The sequence below is a fragment of the Juglans microcarpa x Juglans regia genome, chromosome 4D (assembly GCF_004785595.1).
Source record: "Juglans microcarpa x Juglans regia isolate MS1-56 chromosome 4D, Jm3101_v1.0, whole genome shotgun sequence".
Lineage (NCBI taxonomy): Eukaryota > Viridiplantae > Streptophyta > Magnoliopsida > Fagales > Juglandaceae > Juglans > Juglans microcarpa x Juglans regia.
In genome coordinates this window covers 7,496,259-7,509,904 of record NC_054600.1, presented here as the reverse complement: position 1 = coordinate 7,509,904, position 13,646 = coordinate 7,496,259, and positions in this window count along the sequence as shown.

The window sequence follows — 13,646 nt, the reverse complement described above, 5'->3', positions numbered from 1 at the left end:
ATGGTTTATGCTTTCTTCTACAAATAAGTTGGAGTGGAGATCTTTATTGACCTCAATTTCAATACACCCTTTCCCATTGTGGGTTGCAAATGTAGCAAAAATACTCACTACGGCCCATTAGTTAGATTGCTTAAAACATCGTCGTATTGGTTGCAACCCATTTATTTGCTTGTTGATCAAAAAACACATAGGACTGGACCAAATTGTTAGCTCCATTTTCAGTTTTATTATTTTGAACACACTATAATTGCTTTTACGGGTGTATTAGACCATGTCTTGTTGGGTTTCTAGAGCTTAGTTTATTGCTGTGATAGCCCGACTTGATGATCCGACCCAAAAATGATTCGTTATATTTTTTGAGTGGATTTTCAATGAGGCTTCTATTTTTGACTCAGGAAGCACCATGCATAAAGTTTGCTCCAATTTCAGCTCGAGCTAAGCCGAAACAAAGAGTTTATTTGACAATCGCTCGACTTGGTGCTTGAGCAAAAACCAGACAGAGAGTTTGCTCAATGCGTGCTTCGACACTCTGCTTGAGCAAATATCGCTAAAAATTGAAACTTAGGGCTTCCATCATGTAACCCTAAAAATATGCTTATTATGAACAATATGGTTGTGATGAACAATATTATTTTTCCTCAAAGTGTATTTTGTGATTGCTCAGCATAATAAAATTCTCTGTAGCTCCGTGGATGTAGGCACGTTGCTGAACTACATAAATTTGTGTCCTGTGATTGATAGATTGCTTATTTCTTGTTTACTTTTGCTTTATTGTCATCTTTTCTCTCAACGACTGGTATCAAGAGTTAAGGTTTGGGTTTGAGGGAGAACGATGATTGGTAAAGAAGTGAATGTATCTGGGGTCGAGAAGTTTGGTGGCTGACGTCGGGCAGAATAACGATTATTCTGCAAGCTAATTTCAATAGATAATTCACATAATAGAAGATAAGAGAATCGCCTAAAAACACAGAGAAAACGCCTCTGATGTTCAATTCAAAATTATCAATATCCAAGAAATGACCAAATCAACCCACAAGTAAGGCTGTAATAGCTGAAAATCGACTCTATCAAAATTTTACCGAAAACAACAAAATCTCAATGATCACACCAAAATTAAATGCGTAATAAAAGAAGTAATCTACCAGAAATTTGGTCCAAATCGAGTTCAAAATCAATTCTAAAATAATAAATGAGGTATTACCATAAAGGCAAAAAATAACTCAAAATAGGAATTCAGAGGGGAAAACAGTGAAATTTGGCCTCGAAAATGATGCACACCAAGCCAAAGTTATGCGCGATTCTGATACCCGTAGCCAAAGTTATGACCAAAATAGCGAAACATGCCCAAAGCTGCCCAAATCAAGGAAAGATCACTATTTTCTGCCCTTTTTGTGCTGATCTGCCACCTCAAAGTATTTCAGCGTAGTCAACGTGCAGTCTGACAACTCAGCATCATCTCTCGGATCCTCTTGCATCAATGACACAGACTTTGGATACTGGAGAATGCAAATAGATGACTACCTCTTTAGGAAGAAACTCCATCTTCCACTATTGGGGAAGAAGTCGAACAACATGGAGGATGTTGATTGGAACCTGTTAGATTGACAGGTCCCAGTGTTATTTGGCTGACCCTCTCGAGATCAATTGCACACAATGTTATCAAGGAGAAGACCACAATGGATCTCATGACAACTTTGTCAGGTATGTATGAAAAGTTGTTTGCAAATAACAAGGTGCACTTAAAGGGGAAGTTATTCAATCTAAAGATGGTAGAAGATACGTTTGTTGCCCAACATCTAAATGAGTTGAATACTATCATTAATCAATTATCTTCTGTTAAAATTGAATTTGATGGTAAGATTTGGGCATTGGTATTGTTAGCGTCCTTGCCAAAATATTAGAAAATCATGAAATTCGATATTAGTAATTTTTCTGAGAAAATGAAATTAAAATATGATGATATTCATGATTTGATTCTACCTGAGGAAGTGCTCAGGAGGGATTTCGGCATGATCTCGGGGTCGAGTTCCGCACTGAATATTGATGCTTGAAGGAGAACACATGATAGGAACTCAAACAAAGGCAGATCAAAATCAAGGAACAGGGGCAAGAATAAGCCAAGGTCTGGACAGCAGGCAACTTGCTGGAATTGTGGCAAGAGTAGTCACGTAAAAAGGAACTATAAAAATCCGAAGAAGACGAAGAATGACAGTGCAAACTTGGTACCTAAAATAGTACACTATGCACTATTACTTGCAGTTCACAGTTCGGTAGTTGATTGGATATTGGATTCAGGGGCTTCTGTTTACAGCTCTTTGCACCGAGAGATCATGCAGAACTACGCTACTAGTGATTTCGAGAAGGTACACTTGGCTGATGAAGAGGCATTGAATGTGGTTGGAATATGAGACGTTGATATTATACTCCCTAATATGAATGTGTGGACCTTGTAAAAAGTTATACACATTCTCGAGCTGAAGAAAAATCTCATCTCTGTAGGACAGCTCGATAATTATGGTCATTCAGTAGTGTTGTTTGATAATACGTAGAAGGTTACTAGGAGCAATGGTGTTGGCTCGGGGAAATAAGACTGGTACTATGTACATGACATCAGCATCAAGTGACACTATTGCTACTACTGTAGTAGAGAGCACCACAGAGTTGTGGCACTACAAGCTTGGCTATATGAATTAGAAGGGCATGAAAAAATTATTGTCGAAAGGTAAACTATCAGAACTAAAATCAGTTGATCCAAGTATGTGTGAGAGCTATATATTGGGGAAGCAGAAAAATGTCAGTTTCTTAAAGAGTGGTAGAGCACTAAAATTGAAAATGTCAATTTTTATTTTCATGCACAAAGGATCCAAAGCTATCACTAAAAAGCAGCTTAATTTGTCGAAATCTACATACAATTTAAGCTATCCTCTCTCTCTCTCTCTCTCTCTCTCTCTCTCTCCCTCTCTCTCTCTCATCTTTTTGGGGAATTACTTGGAGCGAATTAAGCATTACTGATCGGATAATTATATATAATACCATCATCCTCATCATCAATCTCTTTATGATCGTTTTATGAGAAGATCACGATAGAGATCGCAAACTCACCAGCCCCACCAAAAACTCTATCTTCCTCAACAAGCAAACCGATGGATCCAGCAATATTTCCACCCATATATATATATATGACAACTCATGATCTTTTGTTGTGATTAGTTTAATTCCAAACACGTCTCTCTAAACCCTCCTTTTTATAGATCATCGATCGACACACGCAAATATTAATTCACATGAAAGCCCCAATATTTACTCCCTAACATTAGTCACCTCCACTGCTTTCTTTTTCTCTCAGTCAAACCATTGATCAATTTTTCTCCCTTCCTCCCTTGGTTCAGACTTCCAATGGTTCATAGCTGGTCAAAACTCTATTGACCCTTCTTTTATTTCACTGTAGGAAAGTCATTGCCTTGTTGTTGTTGATTCCCTGTAGGGGGATTCAACCAGCAAATTAAACTAAACTTTTTCAGTTTAATCTTTAGCAGTAGAATTCTCAAGACTTAAAATAGAAACATCATACAACCTTTTTATGCCCCATGATGGTTTAATCATCAAATTTAATTCACGCAACCATTTCACAATTTTTCAAATAATGCAAGAAGTAGGCTTCATTTTATTAATTTTTTAAATTAAATATTTTGAGATAAAGATTTTATATTATTTTTAATTATTTTATTTTAAGATGAGTATGCTTTATTTTAAAATATGATTTATTAAAATAAATCAAGGGTATGATTTTTAAGACTTTGAAATATTTTCCCTTAATCCTTTTAATTTTATTTATTTAAGAAATGGCTCAATTATTCTCTAATATTAGATTGGTAGGTGAAAAGTATCCTTGAGGTGGATAGATCTCCACCATCCATTTGCTTCCTTGTGATGGAAGGAGGAAACAAAGACCAAAAGTCATTGCCTTTCCTTCAAGTCTACGGCTAAAGCAACCAAAAAGGGGGAAAAACAATTTAATTCCCTAAGTTCCGCCTTACCCGTTGATTTCACCCAAGAAAGGAAGAGAAAATTTCATCTTCCTCTCCAAGCAAGCTAAAGCCGATGCACACCTTCCTCTCTTCTTCTCCTCTCTTCTCATCTTCAAAAAACTAAGTACCTCTCATCTTCTTCAAGCTTTGTGACTCCATAGCAAGGGAAGAAGAAAAATTATTTTCTCTCATCCTCTCCAAGCCATACGATTATACTCCCTCCATACCCATTTTCGGTTTTGACTCAAAGCTTGGAACCAAAACTTGTTTTCATCTTCAAAAGGGTGAAATCTTAAAGGTAATAAACTTTTGGTTCACTTCCTAGCATGACTTCCATATGGGTTTTGATTTTCATCATTTACCTTACCCATTGATGTTTCGGTTTTGGGGGTAACACAGTTCTATCATTTTGCTCTTCATCCACATCGCTATACCTCTATTTAGTCTTCCACTTGTGTTTTGAAAGGGTCTAAGAGCTTAAGGTAAAAATTCTAATTTGACTCATTTGTTTTTAATGTGATTTTGGAAGTCAACTAAGTTCCTTTAGCTTGTGTTTTGATATAGTTAATTTACTTTGTTACAAATAAATATGTATGCCTTGTTTTTGGCCCAAACCGAATGATATTATAATTGTTTTGCTATGTATTTTCCTATATTTTGAAAATGCTATGTTGCAACTAAACTTAGTTTAATCATAGGTGATGATGAGTGTGATTTTAACGTATATATGTTGGTACCATGTGTTTTGTGTTGAGATTTATTGGTGATCTATTTTTAGAATGCTAAGAGGTTCGGTTAAAGGTTTTGCTTGGTTCTATAAATTTATATTTTTGCTTTTAAAGGGTATTGGGTATTAAGTGGATAAAGCATGAACTTAAGTAGTTAAAAGTTTAAAAGTTTGCTTATGAGTAACTTTGTTATACCTTATGCTACTTTAATTTTAATGGGAGGTGTTATCTAAACTATTTAAATATTTCTTGTGTGATTAGATTGTAGTATAGTTGGTTTAGGTATAAGAGATTAATTATGCATGATATATTATGATATGTAAAGCTGTCCAAATATTCCTAATTCCATGTCATGCTATGTCTTGATGTAAAAATAGTCAATTTATGTTGCCCCTCGTTTGGTTAAATTCTACCTAACCCAAGAGTCCAAAATATTGATAAACTAACCTTTTTATAATGAGGGACCACAAGTTGATTTAAATAGCATGTTTCCTAAGTTTGTTTAGCCTTACTTGAGATGCCTAAATTTATTTTAAAGCCCATTGTTGAGAATTTCCAGATTTTATTTCCTAATGTCCACAACCTAAAGTGAGCTTGAATCAAAGGGACCTTGCTTAAAGCCTATGAATTCTTAACTACTTTTCATGTAAGCTTCTAAAATAGTCTTTCCAAGGACAGTCATCATGTCTTAATATTTAAGTTATTTCTCTTATAAGTTGAGGTGAGGAGTAATCATTTGGGTCAATGTTAAGCATAGAAGGGATGTTAGATTGTAATATCGTGGCTTTCTCTTTTAAAGGGAGGGCTAAAGAGTATTGTATGAGTATTAACACGCTTATACTATTTATTGGAATATGACCTATATTGAAGTTAGAAGTATCGATGAGCATAAAGGTAAGTAGCTATGACCATTCTTCCTACACCAAGTTTTCTCTATGAAAAAATGTCTCTTTCTTATTGCAAATGTTCTTCTAAAGAAAAGAGTAAATGAATATAGTATGTACAAGTTCTTTCTTAATAGCCCATGGTAAGCACTCTATCGATTATAATTGTGTGTATGTGTACAAGGTAATGTATGCACGTAGGTTCTAAATCATGAGATTTTCATACATGCTCTCTCAAGAAACTTATTGATTATTCCTATATGTAGTATAGCATGAAAATGGATCTTGTTCATAAAAATGCATGTGCATCGGATTAAGAAAGAAGATGAAAATGTTTTGATTGCAAAAGAAAGGAGAGGAACATCTCATGCCTTATACTTTAAGCGATGCTTTAAATGACGCGAAGAAATGTTTTAAAATGTCCCTATGAATTGATATTTTAGTTTTGACTGCAAAGGAAAGGAAATGAACGTCTTATGCCTTATGCTTTAAGCGATACCTTAAATGACGCGTAGGAAATGTTTTAAAATGTCCCTATGAACTGATGTTAAAATGTCCCTATAAATTGATGTTTTATGGATGCCATGAAAGATGATGTTTAAGCTCATGCTTTTAAATAATGTTCTTCCACGAATGAATTGTAAAATGAAAAGGTTGAAAAGAAAGGGCTGATAGGAATGACATGAATGAAAGACAGAAAAGACTGAATGAATGAATGTTTTAATGTATGAAAATACGTAATGACCATATGAATGAAAAGGGTGCCAAAGGAATGGGCATATTGTAATACCGGGTAAGTAGTACTGGTAGTAAACCTAGTGTTGCCTGACTGAAAAGGATTCCTAAACTATGGCCACGGACGAAATCCAAGTTCAAAGGAAGACCGTTAACCCTAACACATGTGGCGTAATAGTGTGTACCGGCTAAAGAAAGTGAAATGTGAAAGTATAGTTATTTCTTAAAATGTTTATACATGAAAGCATAGTTATTTCTTATAATGTTTGTGCATGAAAGTATGGCTTATTCCTTAAACTGTTTATACATGAAAGCACTGTGAAGTTTAGCAAATGTTTATGTATGCATGTTTTCAAAAGAAAAAAAATAGATGCCTAGCATGTTCACTGCATGGTGTACTGCTTACTAAGTATTAGACTCACTTTGTGTTATGCTTTAAACGTCCAGGAAATGATGAAGAGGCTGGGGAGCAAGGCATTATTACAGAGAGAGATGTAGATGCTTAGTGTCTTCCCTATTGGTTCGACTTTATTTGGATAATGGATTATGTTTATGGGTGTTGTTCTTATGTTGGGATAGAGTCTCTTTCTAACTAGAAAAATTATGATTTTATGAACGTATGATGGACTCTGAGAGTCTTTTATAGATAAAGGTTCCAATAGAATGTCTATAAGATGTTCCCTTTATTAGATTAGAAATTTAGAGTACACGTGTGTCATATTCATACTGATTGCATATTACTAGAAAAAAAGGGAAGAAAGAAAGAACAGGTATGTACGTAGCGATTCCACCCTTCCCAGGGTGGGGTTGTGACATGATTATACCTTCATATTTGGTTGAGTTTCTTGCTAGCCACAGTTCCCAAAGTATTAAATATGGAACTAATTGAGCAATTATATGAATATTATTTGTCCCATGGAAAACTGACCACCAAGTTAACAATTTATCTCTCCACCCCAAAGATCAAAGGTGCCAAAAATCTGTGAGAAGTGATGCCATATGGATATAGCAAGATCACAATCATTAAAAAGATGTAAATCAGACTCTATAGCCTTACAGCAATAACTCTACTTAGAGGCCAAGCTTATGCCACATTTTTTAACATTTATGTCCAAAGCTACCCCATTATTCCACAATTTCCATACAAAAATAGAAATTTTCAGTAGAAGATTCTTACTCCAAATATATTTGGCAGCAGAAAATCGAGAATGTTGGGTTCCAAGAATGCTCCATGCTGACTGAGTAGTGAATTTACTATCATTTGTATGCTTCCAATATCTATCATCATCACCACTTTTTAGCTTCATTTGAAAACTAAAAACATGATGCCTCAATACAGGATTTTGAATAATTTCAAGCTTATCTCTCTGCCAAACAGTTGCAGAACATAAATGATTTAATCTCAGATTTGGTAAAGTGACAGAAAAACCCAAGGATGCAATGGACCCATTACCCATCTAGTTATCATGCCAAAACTGATATTACCACTTCTAATATTCCATTGACTTTTAGATTGTATGAATGTCAGATATACACATATAGATCTTCGAATATGAGAATGTCATGGTTTTGTTGAAATTGATTCTAACAGTACAACATTAGGAAAGTACTTTTGCCTTATATAAACTGCCCAAAGAGAGGTTAAACTTACCAAATTTCAAGCAAGTTTTTATTGTAAAACTTTTACAACATCATATAAATTCCTTATGCCTTTACCAACCTCTTCAACAGGTCTACATATCTTTTTCCAAGAAATTCATTTCTTTAATGTCCTTCACTTTCCCCAAAAGAATGATGCAAAACCTTGTTGAATTAAATCCATCACATTTTTAGGATGCCAAATTACATAAATAATATGAACTAGAATGGAAGGCAACACTTTCTTAATCATGGTTAATTTCCTTCTAGTAGACAACAATCTACTTTTCCAACTAGCCATTTTTTTCTAATTTTAGCAAGAATAATAAGTCTATAGTCAATCTTCCATATTAAAGATGTGCTCCCAAATAGGTGATAGGAAAATTACCTTCCTTGAAACCAGTGGCTCTAGCCACAATCTGCCTCCTGGCTCGAGATATAGAGTTGTGCATAAGAAATACATTTTTGTGGATTAATTCTACACTCGGATATTTGCTCATATTTGGAGATAAACTCCATCAATGAATCTAAACTCATTTTTGATCCATTAGAAAAAAATCAATAAATCATCAAAAAACAAAATATGAGATATGGTAGAGCAACCTCTTCACTTCAGAGAATGTTTTATGTTCCACTGATAGTATACAAATTCAACACCAGCATATATTACATCATCATGATTGCAAGAAACAATACCATTAGGAAGAGTTAAAGAAATAACTCTTGATTTTCTCCTTTTATGCAGAAGCATCTAAAGAAAAAATCTAGAGTTTCTATCCCCTTCTTTGAGCTAGCTTATTCTAGACTTTTTCTTATAAAAAATTTCTTCTTGAAGCAAAATTTGATCATACTCAAATTCTAACTTATGCAAAAGACTAAGGAGTTGTTTAGATACAAGAAGATTCTAAACTCATCTCATCTAATCATTACATTTTTCTTAAATTCCCACAAAAAATACAATATGCAATTCAACCTTTTAAAATTTTAAAACAAAAATAATATTAAAAATAATTTTCTAATAATATTTTATTCAATTTTTAACTTTCATCTCATATCATATCATCTCAACTCACTATCCAAACCTCCCCTAAGATTATCTTCTGAGTTTAACGTTTGTAGTGCCAACTCTAACACTTGTGTATTATCTCTTATTTCAGCTAGCTTCTTAAAAATGTCACCAAAAGTTGAGGCATTCCAATCCTTTAGAGCAGTTTTCACTCTTTTCTGTTTTAAAACCATCCTTTTTAAATTGGTCTTATTACAAGGTTGGTTCCAATTATGAGCAACAATATAACACCAAGGTCCAGCACCAAGCTGTTTTCTAAAATTTTTGGGTTTATACGGATGAAAAGTCCACTTGAGATTAGCAAGCATTTTTTTGAAACCCCCTTCGAGCCCAAATTTTATTTTTGACGGATGTCGAATATATTTTCTTTGGGCTTACTAATTAGGTTAGAATCATTAAATGTTTATTTGATTAGGTGAAATCTTTTTATAGGCCAAGGAAAATTTGTGGGACAAGTTAGTTTATTTTAGAGGTTGAATCGGGAACCCAAAACTCAGGAAAAAAAGCCCAACACTCAAAACCCAAGCCCATGAAGCTAGGAACTAGTTTCCACGTCAGGCATTTTCCATGTTTCATGCCATGCACGTCTCTCATGCACGGTTACCCTCCTTTTTGTTCTCATCTAGGTTTTTCCAATCAACTCTATAAATACATGTATTTCTCTCTAGCCAAAGAAGTTGCCGCAACCTAATTTTTTTTCACTGAAACACCACCTTCACGTGACTGCCATTTTCTTCCTACTTCACGCTTCTTTCCACCATAGAAATAGCCCCAAATCGCATCTGCACCTCCACAAGCCGTCAGTCCACTCACCATTGACCCATCTCTGTCGTAGCAACCCATGCATAGCTACCTCTCCACACCGCCGTCCACAACTACACCGTCCTTTGCCCTGCACCGTGCACTTCTACAATGCACCACCCACGGCCAGCAGAGGTTGAACTCCACCACGAGCACTCAGATGGAACGGCAAGAGACCCACTGACCGAGAGCCATTCCACAAAAGCCCAATCCCGCTTATGTCCACCGCACGGAACCGTCCTGCCCAAACCTCACAACCACCACCGAAGGGCAGGTCCACTGCCAAGCTCTTCCACGCTACAACCCACATGACAACCCCCTGCACAACGGAAGATGCTGCTTTACTAACATTGAAGGACCTCTATTTTTGCTCCCCGAAACAGAGTAGTCTTGACTCAACCAACCCACTGCCATTACGCCACCGCCCTCGCCGTTTGCCTCAGCCATAAAAGACAACACTGCCGCCGCTCCCAGCCACCTTGTCATCATTTCGTCGCTGCCCTCACGGTCAGTCCTCCACACGCTGCTCTCTTTCTCTGTTCTCTCTCCCTCATCTCTCTCTCTCTCTCTCTCTCTCTCTCTCTCACAGTGTTATTTCACATCTCTGACCACCTAGTACCGCCTCATTCCGCTGTCGTGAGCTTCCCTTTAGTGAGCAAGGCCTCCACCGCACGTCTCCCTTCCCTCTCAGTAAGCTTTCAAAATAGGAAAGTATTTCACACGTTAAGCCTTTACGTAGAAAGAAGAATAAATTTTGAGATGATATTATAGTTTTGCCCTTTTAGTTGTAAGCCATCCATAGCATATTATGTTCTTTACATGTAGTTTCAGTTGGGCTTGTTTTAATGGTGGGCCTGGCTTACGTACTAAGCTTCTTGTTATTTGGAATTAGGTTAAGTGATTATTAAGTGGATACCAATGAATTTGGAAAGTGACGATTTATAGTTGTTCGACAATTTTGAGAAAAATTTTTGAAATGCTAAGTTCAGGTAAGCGGGGTTCCTATGCTAGACTTTGCATAAAAATAAAATGGGATGATGTTGATTTTTGAAAAATATGCATATTTTGTTATGAAAATAAATTTGAAATGACTCCAGTCAGTTGTTCTGCATTACTCATGAAATTCTGTATAAGAATAAAGCATTTTTCTGGTATGACTGGTGTAGACATGAGCTTATCTTTGGCATTCTATTATTGAACTGAGAAAAATGAGCGAATATAAAAATTTGATAAATTTTGCATGTGATGTGAAGATGTTCTGAATCTGTTTTGGAAAATGTGAAATGATCTGAATTTCAGTACTCTGTTTTGATATGATGTGGCATCTAAGAAACTTTTGGCATGACTTGCTGATTCTGTTCTGACTCTGATTCTGTTTTGACTCTGATTATGATTCTGATATGGTGATTCTGATTCTGTTTTGCTATGATATGTGGCCCTGTCATGGGATATAATAGTGACCTCTGGCCTTGTCACGGGATATAATAATGACCTCTAGCCCTGTCACGGGATATAATAGTGACTTCTGACCTTACCACAGGATATAATAGTGATCTCTGATCTGAATGCAATCGCTTTGATAATATGGTGATTTATGTTCTACTTGACTTTTCTCAGAATGCACAACCCTACCATGGGGGTTAAACATGACCTATGTTCTGATATGATGCTCTGATATAATATGATAAGATGAAGATATTTAGTCATGTTGTGCCAAATGGGTCTTTGAATATGAAAAGTTGGTTTTTGAATGTGAAATGTTTGATGTGTCGCTCTGATTTTCTGATAATATGTATTTTTGAGATTTGCATATTGAAATTGAAATGTTTTGTTTCTGCATTCTGATTTCTGTGAAAATGCTCATGTTTACATACTAGAATATGTTCTCTGCTTACTGAGTTGTTGATGACTTACCCCTTATCTCAATAACATTTTTCAGATATTTTTATGATTCAGCTGGAGAATAAGAGTGGGAAGTATTGGAAAAGTCTAATGATCATAGATGAATAAGTGCTAAGAGTACATGTATTTTTTAGAGAATCATATTTAGTAGTTTTATCTTTAGCGATTATTTTAGTACATCAAGTTTTGAATAATTTGAGTCTTTATGAAGATGTTATTTTATTTTATTGAGATTTTGTTCAATATTTCTATGAAAGGACATAGATTTTTGGATCAAACAAATAAGTTAAGTATGTTATGGAGTTTCTACTTATTTATTATCGACTATTGGATATGTTTTTACGAAAAAGTAGTTAACTCTACGAATATTCGGGATCGGGGCGTCACAAACAAATTCCAAAAAGTTTAGATGAGTAATACACATCTTTTGGAATTTAAAAGAGGAAGGACCTAACTCTTCAGCCCCTTATTTTCAAACAACAAAGGGCAATGATCTGAATGTATTATTTCCAAGTGCATTAAAACAACATGTGGAAAAGAAACCAACTAAAAGCTTTATCCAATTTTTCCCAAATCCATCCCTTCTACAATGCCACGTGAATTTTGATCTAGAGAAAGGAAGATCATACATTAATTTAGTTGTAGTCAATATAGGAACACCCCCAATCTTCTCTAAATCATTTTTAATAATATTAAAATCCTTTATAATCATAAAAGGTTTTTCAACAGTTTCCACCCTTAACAAGGATTCCCACAACTCCCTTCTAAGAGTAGAACTACATTTAGCATACACTGCTGAAAACAAAGCTTCTGAACTCACGAAATCAACAATAAAAGAAATATATTGTGATGAAGATGACATAATAGAAATCGCAATACCCTCTTTCACAACCGGCGAGACTTTTCCCCCTTCTACCTCATCCGAAAAAAATTGAGATAACTCAACCTTCTTGCAATTTCCAAAGATTTATTAAAAGCCACCATCGGTTTCAACACAGTCACTATACATAGATTCTCTAACTCTTGTTATCCTTTTGCCTTTCTTTTTCCGCTAAATGTAAAATTAAAACTTATTCATGAATCCCCTGTCTGGATTGTAGTCAATTCGGGGAGGGGTGGAGGAGAGGGGGATTTTGGGCCTGACATCCCTACTCGAGTCATCTATCCAAAGTTGTAGGTCCACAACTCCCTCTCCAAATTGTCTGCTGGATAGAAGATTGCAGGTTTACCTTGATTTATAAATTTAGAATTGAACGTTTTGGTCGAGAATTTGTTCAAACAATAGTGCTGGGCCTTTCTAATGCCAATAGGCATCCCTCTGATCCGACTATGGTATCAACTTTACAAAATAAGATAAATGATCTAGTTTTTATTTTTCATAAGAACCCCACATTAATGCATTAATTATTTGTGTTATTTTATTTTTGGCCTTTAGTTATTAATTGATTTTTTTTATATGATTATGTTATATATTCCACTACCACCCTATACATATTACAAATACTGAAATGGCTGCCAAAATACACTGTTCATGATAAAATAAAGTAAGAACAAGAGCACTGTATGGTAGTTGCAGTTCAATGATCATGCATTTTCAGATTTGTTTCTTAAATATAAGACATATGTTATCCTTTATCTTAAATTATTTTGCGTTTCAATCGCATGTTGAGGTAACGCACTTTAAATAGCGATTCATTTAAGTATTAAACATATGATTCAAACTGTGTCATATCAACGAATGTAAATGGAGGGCGAAGAGTAACATTGCTTGGAAAACAAAAAAAAAAAAAACAAGGTGAGTGGGGTACGGGAATTGTACTAGGGCTCCACCAACATAACGTATAGTTCAACGTGTCCAGCACAT